The sequence below is a fragment of the Podarcis filfolensis genome (genome assembly GCF_964270895.1).
Source record: "Podarcis filfolensis genome assembly, chromosome: 11".
In the NCBI taxonomy this organism is placed as follows: Eukaryota; Metazoa; Chordata; class Lepidosauria; order Squamata; family Lacertidae; genus Podarcis; species Podarcis filfolensis.
Window position 1 is genome coordinate 29,807,196 of NC_139613.1, and position 21,279 is coordinate 29,828,474.

Consider the following 21,279-nt stretch of genomic DNA (forward strand, 5'->3'; position numbering starts at 1 on the left):
ACTTGCCGATCGTATGGTCGGCGGTTCGAATCCCCGTGGTGGGGTGAGCTCCCATATTTTGGTCCTGGCTCCTGCCCACCTAGCAGTTCGAAAGCACTCTTAAGAGCAAGTAGATAAATAGGTACCGCTTTATAGCGGGAAGGTAAACGGCGTTTCCGTGTGCTGCGCTGGTGCTGGCTCGCCAGAGCAGCTTCGTCACGCTGGCCACGTGACCCGGAAGTGTCTCCAGACAGCGCTGGCCCCCAGCCTCTTAAGTGAGATGGGCGCACAACCCTAGAGTCGGACACGACTGGCCCGTATGGGCAGGGGTACCTTTAATTAACACCAGCATGAAATGCACTTGCTCCTTATAGTTTGCATTGCTCCATGAGCAACAATCATGATTAATCTTTACGACTTCTTTATTATCACAAACTGAGGTTTTATTAGAATGATGCTCTTTGTAGGATTCTTCCAGGTGTTGGCTAAGCTTAAAGTCAATAGATGGCACTCTGTCCTTGAATTAACACATGGTGACCTCGTATGATCAACCTTGGGAAGCGCTGTCTTCTTATATGAGATGCTACCGTCGTTTCTGCAAATAACGCTAAGGGCACTTCTTATTCTTGGACGACTCACTTCTCTCTGTTACTAATATGGAATACAAAGCAGAAGAGCTCTACTTTTAAATCAAACACACCCAGCCAGTGTAGGCCATAAATCTGAATGAAAATTACAAACATGGGGAATACCAAAACCTACATGGGAAAGGATGCACGAGTCAGTGATCCAGTGGTGCTTTTGGGAAAGAATATGTGGCTAAGTCTTAATCAGATTCCAGCCTGGTTATTTACGCTCTGCTGGGCTGACCTATATTTTCTCCTGCACTTTCAGAATGAATGTTAACTTTTCACTTCTGCCTCCCCAGCACAGCGTTGTGAAGTGTTGCTAATGCATAATTCTATTCCTTAGGCCCCTGAGATGAGAATCCTTCGGTGCAGACTGCAATGAACTGTCTGCCTCCTCCCTGTAAAAAAAATAAAATAAAATCATAGTCTGAACATTCTGCATGAAAGGAACCATAAATATACGTCTTCATCGGCTGTCTGCCTCCTCTCCTTGAAAGTGTGAAGGGTTTTCGTAAGATGCATCCATAACAAGCTTAGCCCCAACCCTCCACATACCTCCAGAGTCTAGGTGTAAGTAAATGGATGTCTGGCATAAGTCCATTAGGATGCAAGACACCATGCTGAGCCTCTCGGAAAGTGCAAATAGCTCAAGTGCCATTTGCATTTCCCAGAGCATGTGCCAGTGTGGTGTGCTCAATGGTAGTGACTGTGATAGGTCAGCCTAGCAGCAAAATTATGGTCCCGTTATAGGCCTACTTACACCACAGCCTTAAACTGGTTTGATAGTCATTCTCTCTGAAGAAGAAGATTCAGGAGAAGATTCTTGAGTATGGGTTTTGATTCGGTTCATATTTAAAAGTGCACTTACTTAATTCACACTTTATGAAACAATATGCAAACTGAAACACAGCCACCCTTCGAATTTTGCAGTTTTCCAAATTTTGCAATGTGTCTAGTAGGAGTAAAGGTAAGGTAAAAGGACCCCTGACCATTAGGTCCAGTCGTGGCTGACTCTGGGGTTGTGGCACTCATCTCACTTTACTGGCCGAGGGAGCCGGTGTACAGCTTCTGGGTCATGTGGCCAGCATGACTAAGCCGCTTCTGGCGAACCAGAGCAGCGCACAGAAACGCTGTTTACCTCCCCTATTTATCTACTTGCACTTTGACGTGCTTTCGAACTGCTAGGTTAGCAGGAGCAGGGACCGAGCAACGGGAGCTCACCCCATCACAGGGATTCGAACTACCGACCTTCTGATGTCTCTTGTGGTAGGCACAGCAGTATCTCATTGTGGAATATCCAAGGAGACCTGTCAAAGCTTTGACCCCTCTGATGACTTATCTATCCTGTTGGGATAAGTATCTCTGACTCATAATGGGCCCAATGGGCATATGAAGGCAGGCTTTGGGGGTGAGCATTCCTACCTGGATGAGGAACTTCACAGGTAAATGACAGCTGTATGTATGTTATGACCCCCTATCCCAGTTCTCTGTTCTAAAGAGCATTGCTCGTCATCAACTAGGACATCACTAGAAGCCAATTTCACCTTCCTAATATATTTATGATTTTGACATATTTTGCATTACAACTATAGTGTAATCGTTCAGCCCAGAAACTGAGAACCAGCTCCAAGGGCCTTTTGGCAGTTCCGTCACTGCAAGAAATGAAATTATGGGGAACCAGGCAGAGGGACTTCTTGGCAGTGCCACCCACCTTGTGGAACGCCCTCCCGTCAGATGTCAAGGAAATAAACATCTGTCCGACTTTTAGAAGACACCTGAAGGCAGCCCTGTATTGCGAAGTTTTTAATGTCTGCTGTTTTATTATCATGTGTTGGAAGCCGTCCAGAATGACTGAGGCAACCCAGCCAGATAAGCAGGGTATAAATAATAAAATATTATTATTATTATTATTATTATTATTATTATTATTATTATTGCAACATGTTACATTTTAAAGTACATTTGTATCACTACTTTTTTTAAAAAGTGCTTATAATAAAATGCACTATAGTTGATTGATCTATTATCCTGTAATTAGCCTGGTTTTTGTTTTGTTTTGTTGGGGGTGTTTTCTCACTCTGTAGCAGGGCCAATTAAATTTAGACTCAAGGCTCAAGAGCCCTGATTAGGTCTTGCTTCCTACTTGCCCTCCCACATGCTCAAAATTGCAAGCTGACCTAGCGGAACTGCTGTGAGCCTGATCTATCTGACAGATTTGCCCACTGCTCTTCAGGTTACATGATATATGACCCCCTCCTTCCTTTCTTATTCCTCAGCATATTTTCTGCCTCACCTTCCTCTGCGCTTCCCTTCTTGCGAAGGGTAATTAAATATTGAGCACTTCCCAGAGCACTGGTTTTGGGAGCCAGAGCTTTGTGCGCAGTTCTTGCACACAGCCCACAATGCCTCATTGTTAGTGTTTGCATCCCAGTAGAATTAAAATAATTTATTGCACATTATGATTTATGACTCACTGTAGGAGTCAGAATGCTGGCTTTTTTTGCAGCAGAATTTTGAAAAAGAGCTGGTGTGTTTATTCAGTGCCCTGCGTTCATGGAAATGAGCAAGATAACTTGTTTTAGCTAAGAAGCAATGTGTGGGGAAAGGGACACGGAAGCAGCCTCCTGAGCATCTGTTCCCTACCTGGATGAGGTAAATGACGGTTGAAATGTGTGTTTTGCTTCCCAATCTACTCGCTTAGGCTTTCAGAACATTGACAATTTGCTCTCTTCTGCTTCCTCTCCTTGCCAAACAGCTGATCAGCGTGATCGATCATTTTCTGCAAGGGCTACGCTAATCATGCCTTGTCTGATGATCTCATCATCCATGATAAAGTAAAGGTAAAGGGACCCCTGACCATTAGGTCCAGTCGTGACCGACTCTGGGGTTGCGGTGCTCATCTCGCTTTATTGGCCGAGGGAGCCGGTGTACAGCTTCCGGGTCATGTGGCCAGCATGACTAAGCCGCTTCTGGCGAACCAGAGCAGCGCACAGAAACACCGTTTACCTTCCCGCCAGAGCGGTACCTATTTATCTACTTGCACTTTGACGTGCTTTCGAACTGCTAGGTTGGCAGGAGCAGGGACCGAGCAACGGGAGCTCACCCCGACGCAGGGATTCAAACCACTGACCTTCTGATCGGCAAGCCCTAGGCTCTGTGGTTTAACCCACAGCGCCACCTACGTCCCCATCATCCATGATACTATGTAGCCAATCAGTCACAACTATATAATGATGTCACTGAAGTCTATTATTATTATTATTATTATTATTATTATTATTATTATTATTATTATTATTTCTATACCACCCTTCATCCGAAGGTCACAGTGCGGTTTATAACATAATAAATAAATAAATACCATAATAGCAAATAAAAACAATACCCCACACATAGTTTAAAAGGCCACAGATTGTTCAATATGCCAAAGGCCTGAGAGAAGAGGAATGTTTTTGCCTGGTGCCTAAAGATAAGTAACGAAGGCGTCAGATGAGCCTCACTGAGGAGAGCATTCCACAAGTGAGGAACCACCACAGAAAAGCCCTGTTCTTGTGTTGCCACACTCCGGATCACTTGTGGAGGAGGCACACGAAGGAGGGCCTCAGATGAAGATCGCAGGGTCCCAGTCAGGTTGTTTGGGGAGAGACGGCCCTTGAGGTATTGTGGTCCTGAGCAGTTTAAGGCTTTACTCAAGAAGGGGAGACTGGCAACTGGCTGAGGGCTGTTTCCTAGACTGCCCACATGGAGGATTCCAGCCAGTCAGATCACAGACCACAGACGGTCATAACTCCAAATCAACTTCAAGGGCAGATTGCCCCCTTCAGTTGTTGTTGTTGTTGTTTAGTCGTTTAGTCGTGTCCGACTCTTCGTGACCCCATGGACCAGAGCACGCCAGGCACTCCTGTCTTCCACTGCCTCCCGCAGTTTGGTCAAACTCATGCTGGTAGCTTCGAGAACACTGTCCAACCATCTCATCCTCTGTCGTCCCCTTCTCCTTGTGCCCTCAATCTATCCCAACATCAGGGTCTTTTCCAGGGAGTCTTCTCTTCTCATGAGGTGGCCAAGGTATTGGAGCCTCAGCTTCAGGATCTGTCCTTCCAGTGAGCACTCAGGGCTGATAGCCTTCAGAAAGGATAGGTTTGATCTTCTTGCAGTCCATGGGACTCTCAAGAGTCTCCTCCAGCACCATAACTCAAAAGCATCAATTCTTCGGCGATCAGCCTTCTTTATGGTTCAGCTCTCACTTCCATACATCACTACTGGGAAAACCATAGCTTTAATGCCCCCTTCAGTATGATCCTACAAATCACAAAAGGGACATTTCCTGCTTCTGTTTTAAATTTGCACGAGAAGCTCCCCCTTTTGGCTGATCTGAGAAGATGCCTGTGATATTGCGATACAGCCACAATCCCTGTCTGCCTATAGAAAATATGGGGGAGGGTAGGAATACTGATACCCTCCCTGATATGCTAGTTTTCTGAAAGCCCTGTGCTTTTGCAGGCTCTCACAGACATAGATGTTTCTCTGGCATGGTAATACTATTAAACTGGTTATCTCAACCCAATACATATTTCCACTTACCCTATTTTTACAAGGGACATGGAGGTGCACTGTCAGTTGAACAGGTGATAGAAGGATAAATCAGTGTGCATTAATTTTCCCTACTATGTATTAATATTAGACCTATCTGAAATGCTCTTTATATTTGTCCACAGTATTCATAGTAACAAATTTCCCAAACCCATCTGATCTGTTTATGGGAACGAGTTCTACACACACGCACCCTTACTGCGAGCTTCAACAAAATGCTCTTCCATTAAACAAAGCTAGTCTAAGCAAACTATACTTCAAAACTATCCTCTTTTAACTTCTTTTCTTTTGTGTGTTTTGAGGAAATGCTACAGACGGAAGGACTCTGCTCTTGTTTTCACCTACGTAATTATTCTGGCTGATGCCCCTTTTCAACTCCTGATGCTGATAACTACTTTGAAGCTTGGCATGTGTTCATTTGCTACGCCACATGCATATAAAAGAGCCTTTCTTTAGAGCAGTGGGAATGCAACACATTTTCATCCATGAAAATGACTGGAGAAGGGGGAAGATTCTAATGATTTCATTTTCTTGTAGATAACAGTGGTCCTCCTGACCACCTTCAGATATGTTTTCTAATGCAGAAGCATAGGCCTTATCACATCGTAAAACCGATCCTGGGCTATATCTTTTTTTTTTAAAAAAAAGTAATATTTATTAAGAGTTAAAAATTACAAAAAGAAGAAAGAAAAAGTTAAACAAAGCAAAACAATACAATACATGAAAAACAAAAAAAACAAAACAAAACACTGCTTATCTTTACAGAACAAAAAACAAAAACAGAAACAGAAACAATTAACAACACATCCAGTATTTCCATATCTTATCTTTCATTTACTTGTTTCGACGACCTCCTCACACCTCCCTTCTTTGTATTCTAGTTCAATTAGCTATTTCAGCAAATCCTTTCCATCTTTCTCAGTTTTTGTCCTATAATTTATCTTAACACAATCTAACCTTATTTTTTCCCCTTTGGCCCATTAACAGTCTATTTTTACTTAATTCTTTATAACATTTCTGCTAAAGCCATATAACTTCATTCCAGCATCCTTCTAACATTCATTAATTTTACAGTGTTTCTGTAAATAGTCTTTAAATTTTTTCCAATCTTCTTCCACCGACTCTTCTCCCTGGTCTCAGATTCTGCCTGTCATTTCTGCCAGTTCCATGTAGACAATGTATCTCTCTTATTTAGCTGGCTGTCAGCGAACGTTCTATTCACAGTCAGTAAGCATTCCAAAGTGCGTCAGTCTTATTGACAGCCCGTTTCCAGGTTCAGAGCGGTGGTATTTTAGCTTCCTTCCCTCTCTCTTGCAGGTATATATGATCCAAAACTTCCCCCCTCTTCTCCTGCTTCCAAGGGGGGGGGGTTACTATTTTTTTAATGCTGGAAATTTAGTCCTTTACAATTGGCTTTCCAAGACTTTAGCTTGCAGCCTCTTTCCTTCAGTCTATTTACAAAAAAGGAAGGCAGACTTCCTGTTTTGAGCCTCCCCATTTCGGTGCCAAATTAAGTCTTTTTTTTTTTTAAAAAAGATCCGATTCACTCTACTCACGGGTAGTTGCTTTAGGATCAACTTGTCAACAGGAAAAAGTCAGCGCTCTCCGGCAACGGCTATGCAGCTTCACTCCGTGGAAGAAGCAGTCGATTCACAGCACCGCGCCGCTCACCCCACTTCGCTCCGGATCCCCGAAACCGGGTTTCCCCGCGAGTAGGGGAGGCGTGAAAGTTGCCCGCCGAATCCCACATTCACAGGCTTCACCCGCCTGTGATTTTTGAAGGGTCTCCGCCTTCGCCACGGCGGCCAGACCCGGTTTCCACAGAGCAAATTCCTCCTGGTCAGAGGAATTCCGCCATTACCAAAGGCGCTAACCCGGAAGTCTCCCTGGGCTGAATCACTCCATGCTGAAGTGATTGGCGATTGTGTGATTCCTCCATTAGAAAACAAAACCAGAAGAAGCAAAATTCATGCTATTTCTAATGCTTAAGCTTGAGTGTCATTGCTTATGTCATTCACCCATAGAGGAGAGATGTCAGCAGGCCTAGGGGAACTCCAGAAGTATGCATGTGAATCCCCCTTAGTGGGTGAATCCCCCAGACAGCCCAATGGGATTGAGCGTGTTCAGTAGCCACAAAATGCTGACTAATGGTTAGGATGGGGAGAGACAGAGATCTGCAGAGGAGGGGAATAGTCAGGTAGGAGAGCTGGAAAAAATGTCACATCTGGCAACCAGTGCACCCATTTGGTTTCAGAGAGTACATGGGAAGACTAGTCTAAAAAGCCCAGGACATGAATTTTCATGGCCTTCTAGTGACTATGATGGCTCATTAAGCAGCACTTTTTTTCCTAAAAAATGTTTTGGGGTACTCTCCTTTTGAGTCAAGAAAAATCACCATTTTATAGTGCAAATTGGGAAAAATAAATACAGTAAATGGACAAAGATTAACAAAATGTTTAGGGATATGCATACCCCCACGCCCCCCAAAAAACACTGACCAGAAGTAATGTATTTAGCATTAACTGTGGAAGTCTGATTCTGACCAAACTAAGCATCCTAGAGCAGGGGTCAGCAACCTTTTTCAGCCGTGGGCCGGTCCACCGTCCCTCAGACCATGTGGTGGGCCTGACTATATTTTGAAAAAAAATATGTACCAATTCCTATGGCCCACAAATAACCCAGAGATGCATTTTAAATAAAAAGACACATTCTACTCATGTAAAAACACGCTGATTCCTGGACCGTCTGTGGGCTGGATTGAGAAGGCAATTGGGCCGCATCTGGCCCACGGACCTTAGGTTGCCTACCCCGTCCTAGAGCAAAATATACACCAGGAGGCTTAGTTTGGCTATTCCTGTGGCAGCAACTGATTCAGAAAGGAATGATCAGCCACACATGCTATGAGAGGTGCCACAAATAATTCCTATATTTGCTCAAGCCATGTTCATGTGTCAGAAGAACTCCTGTAGTAACCATCCCTCAACACAGGGGCAACAGATCTGCCCCTCCTGGCAAGAGCACAATGATCACTATTGCAATAAATGATCTTTTGGGATAGTGCTTGTGGCAAGCAGCAATTTTCTCTCATATATATATATATATATATATATATATATATATATATGACTTTCTTCTGAATAAACATGCTTATGATTACACTTCAGTTTTATATTATCACCTCATCAAAAGCACACAAAAAGCCTGAACCCATTTTCTTTCTTTATGTACATTTATTCTTTAATAAACGTTCTATTGAGGCTATTAGTTTTATTTGTGTACACCGAGATCTTTTCCCCGTCTTTGAATTGCCTTGTATATTTTCCCTGCCTGTATTCTTCTGGCTAGGGCTGTTAAAATGCTTCTAGATATGGGCATCTTAATCCCCAAAGGCAAGGCTCTACGTTTTGGAACATTGTGTTTGTTTTGATCGCATTCCACCCATCGAGTTATAAATTACACCCTACGAAATCCATCATAAAGATATAATACTTGAGGAATTTCTTTTGGTTTAGTGATATTTATTTTTCCAACCATTTTGTTTGAGAGAAAATGAGATGGCTATCTGTCGTTTCCTTATTTTTTTTGCAGGAAAGCTAAAGGGCTGTTGACTTCCTCTCCCCTCCCTTCCTTCCTTCTTTCTGAAGGTACAGAACTCATCTGAGAGAAGAAAATGAAAAAAAAAAAAAAACCAACAACCCCAGAACGAAGTGATTGTTCCTGTTCTCTTTCTTAAGTCATTTGAAACACTGTCCCTCCTTATTTTCTAAAGCAACCACAGTTCCCAACTCAAGAAGCGACAGAGGCTGCCAGTTAGGAAGCAGGTACAGAACTTGGGCCACCAGAGCAGTGTCAGCAGCTGGTAAGTTAAACTTCCCAATGTACTGAAGGTAACATGTGAAACTTTAATAAATTCAGGAGATATCACAGGAAAATACTGCTTTGGGCTGGACTACGCTCCAGTTTTCCATTTGCTGAAGCAAGGGATCAGAGATCTAAGAGACAGGAAGATGGATAATTTCAGCAGAAAGGGAACTGTTAAAAGTTTCTCGGTGTATTTTAACATAGCCAGATTCTCTTATTTTAAAGGTTTATTCCTATCTCCCAGCCACATAAAACAAAATGAGCATCTTGATTACAGAATGTTATGACCAGAGATGAAAGGATCTGTCAATTTCAGTTCTTCTCTTCAAGTTTCTCAGTTTTCCTCTCTTAAATTCAGTTTTCTACATTTGCAGCAAGTTGTGATTTTTTTAAATAAAAAAGAATTGTCATGAAAATTCATCTGCATTTTAGTGTGAATTTCTCCTACTAGACATATTTTTATATGCAGTTTTTACTATTACATACTTTTTTTTTTACAACATTTTTCTAATATAATGTATTTTTACATGCTATTTTCACTAAGAGCTTCATTTTTGTGCACACTCTCCCCTAATGCGTGCGTTTATGTAAACACCAGCTGGTTGGAGAACTGCATCACAACGTTCGGTTAATTGCGAATTTTGAAGGATAGCTGTGCTTTGGTTCACATAATTTTTTTTAAAGTGTGGATTTGATACATTTGGCTTTAAATGGAAACTTAATTGAATTTCTCCTCTGTCACTAGTTGCATCTGCATTCTTTATAAGGGATTGCTTGCCCCCATAGCAGCACCAGTGTCCTTTAGTACTGCAAACATCTGTTTTAGAAAAATCTAAATCATATAACTGTTTCACTGCTCTGAAACCACAAGTTGTTGTTCTTGTTGTTCTTGCTTTTTTGTGCCCCAAATAGTGGGAAAGTAGAAAAGTACTGAAGGCATGGAATTTAATTCCCTAGTTCCTTTTGGGAGTCTTGTAGTAGGTAGCTGTTACACAGGCTCAGGAACTGGCTTGTTATATTTTGGTTATAGTAGAAACCTAACCATGGGTCAAGTGTGTATATGTGCACATTGTGAATATATCTGGAATGAGCAGGGGTAGGATTGCCTGGCCTAGAATTGTAGTGTGCCTTGATTCACCTGGGAATTATTATTATTATTATTATTATTATTATTATTATTATTATTATTATTTTATTTATACCCCACCCATCTGGCTGGGTTTCCCCAGCCACTCTGGGTGGCTTTCAACGGAGCATTAAAAGCAGAATAAAACTTCAAACATTAAAAACTTCCCTAAACAGGGCTGCCTTCAGATGTCTCCTAAAAGTCAGATAGTTGTTTATTTCTTTGACATCTGATGGGAGCGCATCTGCTCTTTTCTTGTGACTGACGTGTAAAGAACTGAATGGTCTTTTGATCCCTACTGCTTCTGTGATAAAGCGGAGGATTTAATATGGGAACACTATTTCACATTTCACATGTTAATTCTTCACATCTCATGTGTCTTCATTCTTGAGAGTGTACCATACCAGTGAACCTGCTGAACTGCACCATAAGCAGGGATTTCTGGAACTCTGTTATGTACAAAAACAATTGCAAGCGGTTGTGTTTGTCTTTAAAAAAAGGCAATATATTGATCAATGGTAATATTTCTCTCAAGGAAATTAGAGTTTTAAGGCTGCATTCCATTAGCCTAGCAGTAAACCCTATTCAACTCAACAGGACTCAATCCTATAATGTATAGGATTGCATTATAAAGGCTTCAAGTCGTGATTTTGTAGGCTCAGTCATTAATTGTGCCATACCAGGATCTTGTTAGAGGTATTTTTCAGCTACCGATTACATGGTAAGAAGCTGAGGTGTAGTAAAAATGTGACTTAATAGAAAAGGCTGAATTTATGGGAGATGATGCAATGAAGGTGTTTAAAATATGAGTATGAATTGTTCATATGATACACAAACTCCAGGTAAGGGGCCTGTTGTAGGGTAGAGCTGTGTTTTCATTACGGCTGTAATCCTATATACACTTACTGTGGAGTGCACCCCACTGAACTCAGCAGCACACGTACAAATAAACATGCATAGGGTGGTGCTATATGTTTGGTGAAGATTTGCCCCAGAGATCTAGCACTGAGTCTTTTCTTAATGGAAGAATGTGATGTTGTTCAAAGCTAACCAGACTATGATGATGAATACAGCCATCCTCAACCCAGTGTTTTCCAGATGTTTCCACCTATGCCTTCCACAGATTCAGCTAGCACAGTCGTGCTGCCTGGGACTGATGGAAGTTGTGGTCCAAAACACATTACCTGATATATTAGATAACAACAGCATTAGATATTACCAAAACAGCTATATTGCTAAAGGGAGACTCACCCCTCTGCACTGATTATATGGGAAGTTCAGCAGCCCTTAAAGCTCCGCCATTTTGCAGTCTTAGATCAATGCCTTCTTATTTGACTTGGGGCTCTTTTGCGTCTCCATTTTTTGAGGCAGTTGGGTCATGAAATTGTAAGCCTCCTTGAATGCTTTAAAAAGTGGGAAGATCTCTCGGGGGCTTAGCTCCAATGCTGTGACTCACAAGCCCATCACTGCTTTTGTGTCAATAACATTGGAATACTATAGAAAGCTTCCGTATAATGAAGCTTGGTCCATCTAACTACAGTGATGTCTACACTCGTCTTGGTCCGTCTAACTTCAGTGATGTCTACACTCACTGGTAGTAGCCCTTCAGAGTTTCAGAAGAGGGCCTTTCTCAGCCCTACCTGGAGTTGTCAATGGCTGAACCCCTAGAACCTTCTGCATGGAAAGTAGATTGTCTACCACTGAGCTACAGCCCTTCATCCCCAAAGTGGAAGCCATTTCCCAAAGGGAGCAGCTGTTTGCTGGCCTGATGTGGCATGGCAGTGCCACAAAAGGACATGGTTAGTGTGGTCTGTCAAGCACAGGGCAGTGGTGGTAAGGGAGCAGAGGCCCCTCCTATCCCCTTGCAGAGAATTCTGTGAATTTGTTTTCCTCATAGTGAACACCGGGGCTCAAAGCAAACAGCTTAAGAACATAATAATGTCCAGATCAAAGGCCTGTCTAGTTCAGCGTTTTGTGGCCAACCAGATGCTTATGGGAATCCCACAAGCAGGACCTGAACACAATAGCACTCTCATGTTTGTGACTGATATTTAGAAGCATACCACATAATGGCATAATAGTTTTCTGGCTAAGAATTTCCATGTCAGTGCCTTTCCTCGTGAAGAGTTGGGTCAGTGTTGCGCTGAAGTAGAGCAAGTAATTACCTCTGCCTTGTAGTTAAGGTTTTATGGTATAAACCAGGAAAGGGAAACAAATCACAGAATCGTAGAATTGTAGAGTTGGAAAGGACCCCAAGTATTATCTAGATTCTAGAACAATCCCCTTGAGATGTTGGTGGACTCCACTTCCCATCAGCCCCAGCCTGAATGGCCTGTGGTAAGGGAGATTGGGAGGAGCTGTGGCAAGGGATGGGACCTACATCTGAAGGGCCACAGGTTCCCCATTTCTGGTATAAATGATTCCATGCTGGATCAGATCAAAGGTCCATATAGTCTGTTTCTCACTGCAGCCAAGCAGACAGGATTGGTGTGTGTGTGTGTGTGTGTGTGTGTCTGTGTGTGTGTGTGCTTGCAGATTGAATTTTTTTATGGGGGGGGGGAGGGATCAGTGATCCACATAAGTACAAGTGTTTTTCTAGTGTCACGTGAAATTGTCAGGGGGGGGGGGGGAAATGCCAGTCCCCATTTAATTTTTATTTACCGTATTTTTTGCTCTATAAGACTCACTTTTTCCCTCCTAAAAAGTAAGGGGAAATGTGTGTGCGTCTTATGGAGTGAATGCAGGCTGCGCAGCTATCCCAGAAGCCAGAACAGCAAGAGGGATTGCTGCTTTCACTGTGCAGCGATCCCTCTTGCTGTTCTGGCTTCTGAGATGCAGAATATTTTTTTTCTTGTTTTCCTCCTCCAAAAACTAGGTGCGTCTTGTGGTCTGGTGTGTCTTATAGAGCGAAAAATACAGTATTTATTTAACAGAAGCTGTACACCACTTAATCATAAATAATACAAGTGATTTACATAAAATATAAAATATACATTAAAACTATTGATAAAAAGCCGGAAAAAAGCCGGAATAAGAACAGGTTGACCTAATGAAAAATTTCAAAATTCAGAAAATACCCTTTCTGGGGAAATCCTGATGATTAAAAAAAAACAAAATGAAATGAAATACTCTGTTGCTAATGACCTGTTTACAGTATGAAAGCCCCATCTGGAAACACCCTGAGAGTCACAAAACTAGCGTCAAAGAAATGCAGGTTTCATGCTAGATCTTTGGTTTACCTTCTGATCCGCTGGCATTTAACAGGGTTTTTTTGTGTGTGAATTCATTTTAAAGGTGCATAAGACTACTTGGTTTAGTTGGCTGGTTAATGGGCTTATTTGTTCCTTCTAGTAAAAAAGAAGGAAACGTGAGAGGGAGAAAAACAACAACAACATATTGCATATCATTGCTTAGTTATGGATACTGGAAGAGATATATATATATTTAAGTATATAAAGAGTTTTCCAAAATGTGTAGCCCCAGTTACTTTAGAGATTATACTGGTGTTGTATTTTATGAGACAATGTGTTCTTGCTGGTATTGTTATATTGCATTTAATATTCAAAATGTTTAATATTTTAAAAATACTTTTTATATTAAATGATTTATTAAATATTTCATGTTAGCTTGTAGATTCTTGCAGAGAATGTGACTATTTCATTTTTTAAAAAAAAAATCTTCTGAAACTGGAGTGGAAGATTTAGTGCCAAATAAAATCAGAGTAGCTGTTCTTTTAGGGGAAACAGCCATGTAGATGTCCGTGCAGAATATGGACAATTTCTAGGCAGATTTCCTGATTTAAAACATTTACACCCCACCAATCCACCTGTAAGGACCCAACAATATAAAACAAGGAATTAAAATAAAAAGAAATCCACAATAAAATGATAAGCAGTAAAGAACGAGTAGCAAGCAGGCCTTCTGGGAAATGATCTATAATGAAATTAAGAAGGTTCTTAAGTGTACCTTTCATAAGAAACCAGAGGCCTTTCTCCTGGGCATGGTAGGCCAACTGGTGTCAAGGAAAGATAGGACGTTCTTTATGTATGCTACAACAGCAGCAAGAGTCCTTTTAGCAAAGTATTGGAAGACACAAGAACTACCCACGCTGGAAGAGTGGCAGACGAAGGTGATAGATTATATGGGACTGGCCGAGATGACTGGCAGAATCCGTGACCAAGGAAAAGAGACGGTGGAAGAAGATTGGAAGAAATTTAAAGTTTATCTTAAGAACTGTTGTAAAATTAATGAGTGCTAAAATGTCATGGGTAATGCAAAACAGAATTGCAGTGACAAATAATTGGGTAAGAGAAAAAGGATTAAAGAAAGTGAATTATAAGTAATTGAAATTAGGGGTTGCTGGGAAAGTTTAAAACAGGGATGCAGAAAAGGGAGGTATGGGGAAGTCGTTGAAATAAGGTTTAAGAAAAAGAGGTTATGAAATTATACGTGTTTATATGTTTGTTTGTTTATGTATTGTCAGTTGTATTGTGTATTGTGTATATTGTCTTAATATATGTTGGAAAATTAATAAAAATTTATATATTAAAAAAAAAAAGAACGAGTAGCAAGCAATAAAAGTAGAAAACCTAAAACGATGCTGAATAGCACAAAGGGACAGAAACGTTGCACAATGAGCCTGGAAGGCTTTCTAAAGATCTGTTGTCTCAACCTGTTGCTTGATTCATAACAGTTTTCAAATGGATTTAGTGTCTGAAAGCTTCAGGGACCGCCTAATGCTTTATATACTTGCTTGATCACTCAGGTCTTGCGGGGAGTCCCTGTTAGTGATGCGGGTGGCACTGTGGTCTAAACCACAGAGCCTAGGGCTTGCCAATCAGAAGGTGGCGGTTCGAATCCCTGCGACGGGGTGAGCTCCCGTTGCTCGGTCCCAGCTCCTGCCAACCTAGCAGTTCGAAAGGATGTCAAAGTGCAAGTAGATAAATAGGTACTGCTCCGGTGGGAAGATAAACGACATTTCCGTGCGCTGTTCTGGTTCGCCAGAAGCGGCTTAGTCATGGAGGCCACATGACCCGGAAGCTGTATGCCGGCTCCCTCGGCCAATAAAGTGAGATGAGCGCCGCAACCCCAGAGTCGTCCGCAATGGACCTAACTGTTAGGGGTCACTTTACCTTTACCTTTAGGCTCAGATGCTCATATCCACCAGGAGCTGTGCATTCAATATTGTGGGTCCATTTTTTAAAAAATTAGTTTAGAGATTTTCCTGTGTCATAAAACAAGCATATAGGGAAAAGTACATATAGCACCTTCATTTTTTATTTATAGAGTCTTTTTCACAGTTGGTTTACATTTTATATGAGACACTATCATTCTAGATTGCATTCAGTTGGGGGGGGAGAGGGAGGGACAGAGATGAGAGAGTAATGTTCTTTTGTTCTATAGCATAGCGTTTGTGTGAATATTGTGTCAGCATCCTTTACGTTCCACCTTGCCCTTCGAGATGAACCACAAACACCTTTGTGTGACTAAATTGTTGCTAGAAGCAGCCAAAAAGCCCTGGCCCATGCACACTTGGTCTGGAATGGTGAACGCTTCCTAAATTGTACTGCTTCATGTGATTGTTTCGGATGGACATGATTGCTGCCTTGCTGAAGTCACACCCTGAGTCTTTCTTACTTGTGTTCTTCAACAACCCTTAAAAGGGTTGTCACGTCTTCAGTTCCACTTTAGTAATGTGGATGGGAACTGAATGAAGATAGGAAGTGGTTCTTGTTGGGAAAATGCCTCATTCTGTAGTCCAAATCAGCACCTGAAGGTAATTTCCAATAGAGAAGTGAGATGTCAGCCAGCCTTTCCTTCTGCACATCTCTGTGTGTGTACTTTACTGCTATTTCCAACTCATTCAAGGTCATGGGCAACTTGAGCAGCTTTCTACTGGCTTCCAGTTCCAACACCATTAATCAAAACAGTTAAAGAAATGCAAACTTTAAAGCAATGCTCCTTTGGTGCCACCCTGAGCTCATTTGGGTAGAACAGAGGGGTTAGAAATGTAACAAACAAACAAAAAAACTGCTATGTGAGCAGCTCACCACAGCACTGCTTCTTTTGCTGCTGTTCCACTGTCCGGACTGGGATGAGTCACCAATTGGGAACCAAAAGCCCAAAGAACAAGTTGAGAACAAAGCCAGGAGGCAGGACAGAGGGACAAGCCCAAAGGCCAAGCAAGGATATAGGAACATTACAATTCAGGTTTGCTGACCTCTCCCCACAACTGACTTAATTTGTTTATGTAGATGAAGGATGTATGCATACCTATTACTGGTCTTGAAACCCTTTCCATTGGAAAGAATGTTTATTTATTTACATACCAATGCACTATCATTTCAAGAATACTTTTGTATTTATGAAAATCATTTTTTCTTTGGGGAATACTGCCTTTCTTTATCACATTCCCCCACCCCTTAAAAAAGTACCCTTTAGGAGTACAACAGACTACACCAGTGTTCTTCAGCCTTGTGTTCCAAGATCATTGTTGGACTAGAACTCCACCCATCCCCAGATTGTGTAGCCAATAGGAAGGGATGCTGGGAATTGTAGTACAACAACATTTGGACTCAAAGTTGAAGAACACTGAACTAGACAATGGCATAACTTGTGTGGTGTCCTTCAGATGTTGTTGAATTCCATCTCCCATTAACCCTTGGCTGGGCATAATGAGAGTTGTCATTCAACATCTGGAGGTCACCACATTTAAGTCCCACTGTCTGAATATCCTAAACTCATTTACCTGAGAGTAAGCCTTGCTAAACACAGAAGGGCTTACTTCTGAGCAACATTAAAAAATTTGTACTGATTATGTTCAGTATGATTCAATATTGTGTTCAATATTATGTACTCCCATATAGAGGGGGCATTGAGTGACTGAGAAAGTTGTGGACCCTGTAGATTTATTCCTCCTTTAAATCCACTCCAACACATTCCTGATCCACCCTCAACACAGCGTCATGTGTTGGTCTCCCAAAGGAGCGCACAAGGCAAGGCAAGTTAGTTGTTTCAGCACTAAGGAGAGCTCCTAGTGAGAAACTTGTTCCAAAAAGTGAACTTAAGTCTTTTGAGCGTCTGCCTCCAGTCCACCTCTGTTCCCTTTTAGAGGTCTAGAGTTTTTTAAAGAGCCAGCCCTCTGACCAGAAGGTAGGCAGTTCTCTTAAGCTCCATGGTCTGCATGGTGTGCTCTTTGTGCTGTTGGACTGGTGAGGTACTGTGAGAGGCACAGGCGAAGGCACCCCTGAAGGTCCTAGCTCTAATTCTGAAGGCCCTGGTGCTCTGGGATGTGGCTCAGTGGGCTCCTTCCTGCCAGTTTCTGGTTCAGTGGTCCCACAAGTTTTAGGCTTGGGGCCAGAAACATGGTCTGTCTCCTAGTGGGTAACCCTGTAGACTCTGTCTCAGTATCCTGGTCACTGCTTGATTCAGGGGTCATGACACATTCTGCCCCTTTGTCTTTAGCAGTGCTGGAACTCTGACATCAGTAAGGTCAAGGCTGCAGAGGTTTCCATGGTGGTAGGAAGTAGTCTTGGATATCCCTTTCTGATGTCAGACCATCCTCAGAGAGGGAGACCTGAAACACCCAATGGATGGAACGAGGGAGAAGTGCTGACCAGAGAAGAATGGCAGATTAAACTGATGGAGTATGCAGAGATGGCGAGACTGACGGGAAAGATCAGAAACCAGGAAGATCAAGTATTTCTAAAAGACGAATAAATTTTTAACATATTTAAAAGACCACTGTAAACAGTTAAAATCATTGGCAGGGATACAATGACACTTGTAATATGAAATGAACTATGGTAACTATGGAAATATAACAGATAGATAATGGTAAAAGATGCAGTGTGTGTGTGTAGAATCCAGGGAGGGAGGGAGGGAGGTCCGAAGGTTTGAAATAACCTTTTATTTTAATGTTTTGAAATGGTTAAAGTTAAAATGTATAAAATTATGTAAAACGAATAAAACAAATTATAAAAAAGAAAAGAAATGAAACACCCAAAGGCCCCTGGGATACCCTTTCAAGGGTCATAGGATTTGCAGCCTTAGCAAATTTTATATTGATATCATTGATTTCACCAATACAAAAGACAACATTTGAATGTCAAATGCTGGTTTCAAACTTCAAATGGTTGCATTTTTACACCAACATTTGGACACTCAGCAACTTATGAAATATAAAACCTTTCAGTCCAGCTCTGCTATAGACCCGAATAGACCAGTTCTTATTATAATTGACCTGTTTTGCGGGCATCATGTGAACATCAGACTGTAAGACCACTGATAACTAAATTGCTAACTAATTGTTATTTTAAGGTTGAAATTATTAGTTTGATATCAACTGAGAGTTTTGTTTTAAACTGAAAAGTGGGCTGCAAATACCTTAAATAAGAAATTATGAAATTGCAATTGAAAAGTGTCTAATTTCCAAACTTTTAAACTGGGAATACTCATGATTTTAAAAGGTGAAATACCCCAATTGACTATAATTGCAGGCTTAAAGCCAAGTCCAGCCACTTAAGTGCTTTGTGAATTAGAATTCTTTGGGACAGAATATGCATCCCTAAATACATAGTCAGCATCTTTTATGAAGGATGTCCCAGATGTGATGTGCGGATATCCTTGACACCTATATTTAAAAATTGATTTCTGTAATGTTCCTGTATGCAGACTTTATTTCTGGAAGAACTTGATGTGCTTGATCTTGTGTCACTCAGATAGCTTTTCCTAATGTGATAACAACTCCTAAGGCATTTTGTGAAAATATTTGAGATGAGCTATAAAATTATTCTGATTAGGCTGTGCTTCCCTTTGCTTCATGGGAAAGATATGCTAAAGTTGCTGTCGCCTCTGCACTTGGTTCAGGGGGGCTTAAAATCTCCATGGAAATGTCAGCAATAGAAGGAGGATAGAGAGAACAGAGGCAAGAGGGGGTTGAGTCACGGCTTCAGAATTAATTCCCTGTAGGCTGAATATGTGAATGGCAGATGTGTTATACTCCAAGTGGCATTTTACATATGACCAGAATGGCAACAAACAGAGGAGAGATTCTCAACCTGTGTGGCAAACACTAAGAAACAAATGAGATCAACAGGAACTCCTGTGCTTCAAATGGCAATGGGGCAGAAGAGGGGTGGAGGAGAAATTCAATTCAGGTTGCATTAAACTCAAACTTTCCTAATTTTCATTTCCCAAAACAATATACAAACTAAAACACAGTGTTTGGGAATTTAGAGGGAAGGTAAGTAAGATTATAAAATGGTGTGTGGCATAGGGAACATGGACACAGAAAATGCATCTCTCACAACACTAGACCTCATGAACTTCCGATGAAGCTGAATGTTGGGTCAGATTCGGGACAGATAAAAGAAAATACTTCTTTATGCAGTGTACAGTGGTACCTCGGGTTACATATGCTTCAGGTTACAGACTCCGCTAACTCAGAAATAGTGTTTCAGGTTAAGAACTTTGCTTCAGGATGAGAACAGAAATCGTGCTCCAGCGGCGCGGCAGCAGCAGGAGGCCCCATTAGCTAAAGTGGTGCTTCAGGTTAAGAACAGTTTCAGGTTAAGAATGGACCTCCGGAACAAATTAAGTACTTAACCTGAGGTACCACTGTATAGTTAAACTATTGCTCCCACAGGAGGCAATGATGGCCACCAAATTGGATGGCTTTAAAAAAGGGTTGCTGGACACCACAAGAGAAGAGCGTGCTGTGTGCTTGGGCCCCACTTGTAGATTTTCCTCAGACACCTGGCTGGCCACTGTGAGAAATGGATGCCAGAGTAGATGGGCCACGGGCCTCATCCAGCAGGGTTTTTCTGATGATGTTCTTACAGTTTGAAATTCACACTTCTCTGAATTTTGCAATGCCTTTTTCCAGCCAAGCAATGTGTACAAACAGACATGATTGTGCACAGAAAAACATAGTGAAAAATGGCATGATTAAGGAAACACACACAGTAAGGGAAATTGCTTTTCCATGTATACATAGACAAAATTGCATACCAAAATGTGTATATTAGGTAAAATTGCGCACAAAAATGTATATTAGCAATTCACACTAAAATGCTGAATAATTTTCACGAGGACTTAACAACAAAAACCACCCACTGATGTGAAAATGTGGAGAGTCAAAATAGGAAAGGGAAACAGGAGCTAATGTGACCGTATAAATTGTTAATTCAAATATATACCAGACTGCTAACCACAACACAAAAGTCTCAAGGAAAGCTGGCCAGATGTTCTCACATTTCTTTGCCAGCTCAAGGAAGGACAGGGAGTGCAAATCATTAATCCGTGGTTGTATGGGAGGCAGTGACTTCTGCTTCCAGTGTTCAAGCACTATGCATTTTGGCTGACCCTAAAGCACTCATTACCTAGTTCATGACCCAGCACTGCATTTCAATTTATTTGCAGAACTTGATAAGTAGTCATGCAAACTTTAAATACTACTACTACTGCTACTACTACTACTAATAATAATAATGCAACACAGATTTACAACATCTCTTGCATTTATTTGACCCTGATTTGGACTGAGACTGAACACAAGTAAGGGTTCATTATACCTTAGCCTCCCATGCTGATTTTCTGCTACAGGTTACAACATCCCCCAAACTGCTCTTATGATGTAAGAGAAAACATACAGATATTAATATGGGAGTCTGTGTCTTTTAACCTCTGAAATTAATGGCTGTTTCATGGGGCCCATTTACACCAAGGAACTGATGTGGGGCTAAAGGCAAAACCCCCATCACTTTGCCCTTCTGCAACAAATCTCAGAACTCCTCTTTCCTTTCGAGTTTGGCCCTCAGTAGCCATTTCACTTTGTCAGAGACTTGCTTTGCCTGTGACATCTTTTATCAGTGCACTGTGGGAGTGTTGCTATCTTGAGAATAGGCCAGAGCTTAGTGGCGGAGCACATGCCTGGCATGCAGAAAATACCACGTTCATTCTTTGGCCTTTCCAGTTAAAGGAAGGAGCGCTGAGAAGGACTCAGGGGAGTTGCTGTCACCAGAGACAGGACTGGGCAAAATGATGACCCCGTTCTGTACAAGGCAGCCTCATCTGTGGATGCCATCAGAAGCA

General features: G+C 41.7%; 1 protein-coding gene and 1 long non-coding RNA gene across 3 annotated transcripts in view; one reads left to right on the plus strand and one right to left on the minus strand.

Moving 5' to 3' along the window:
- Window positions 1-8,896: 8,896 nt before the first annotated feature.
- Window positions 8,897-21,279, plus strand: part of ZNF366 (zinc finger protein 366) — a 34,341-nt gene continuing 21,958 nt past the window's right edge. Inside the window, exon 1 of one of the 2 annotated variants that reach the window (XM_083577372.1) lies at window positions 8,897-9,057. The gene's annotated coding sequence lies outside the window, so the exon portion shown is untranslated. Of the gene's footprint in view, window positions 9,058-17,806; window positions 17,884-21,279 lie in introns of those variants that run through there. The other variant, XM_083577373.1, reaches the window with a different exon arrangement.
- LOC310745265 lies at window positions 15,441-17,627 on the minus strand. The gene is made up of 2 exons (XR_014540048.1): window positions 17,332-17,627; window positions 15,441-15,955 (listed from the first exon to the last, which is right to left on the minus strand). It is a non-coding gene; the product is annotated as an uncharacterized lncRNA (long non-coding RNA).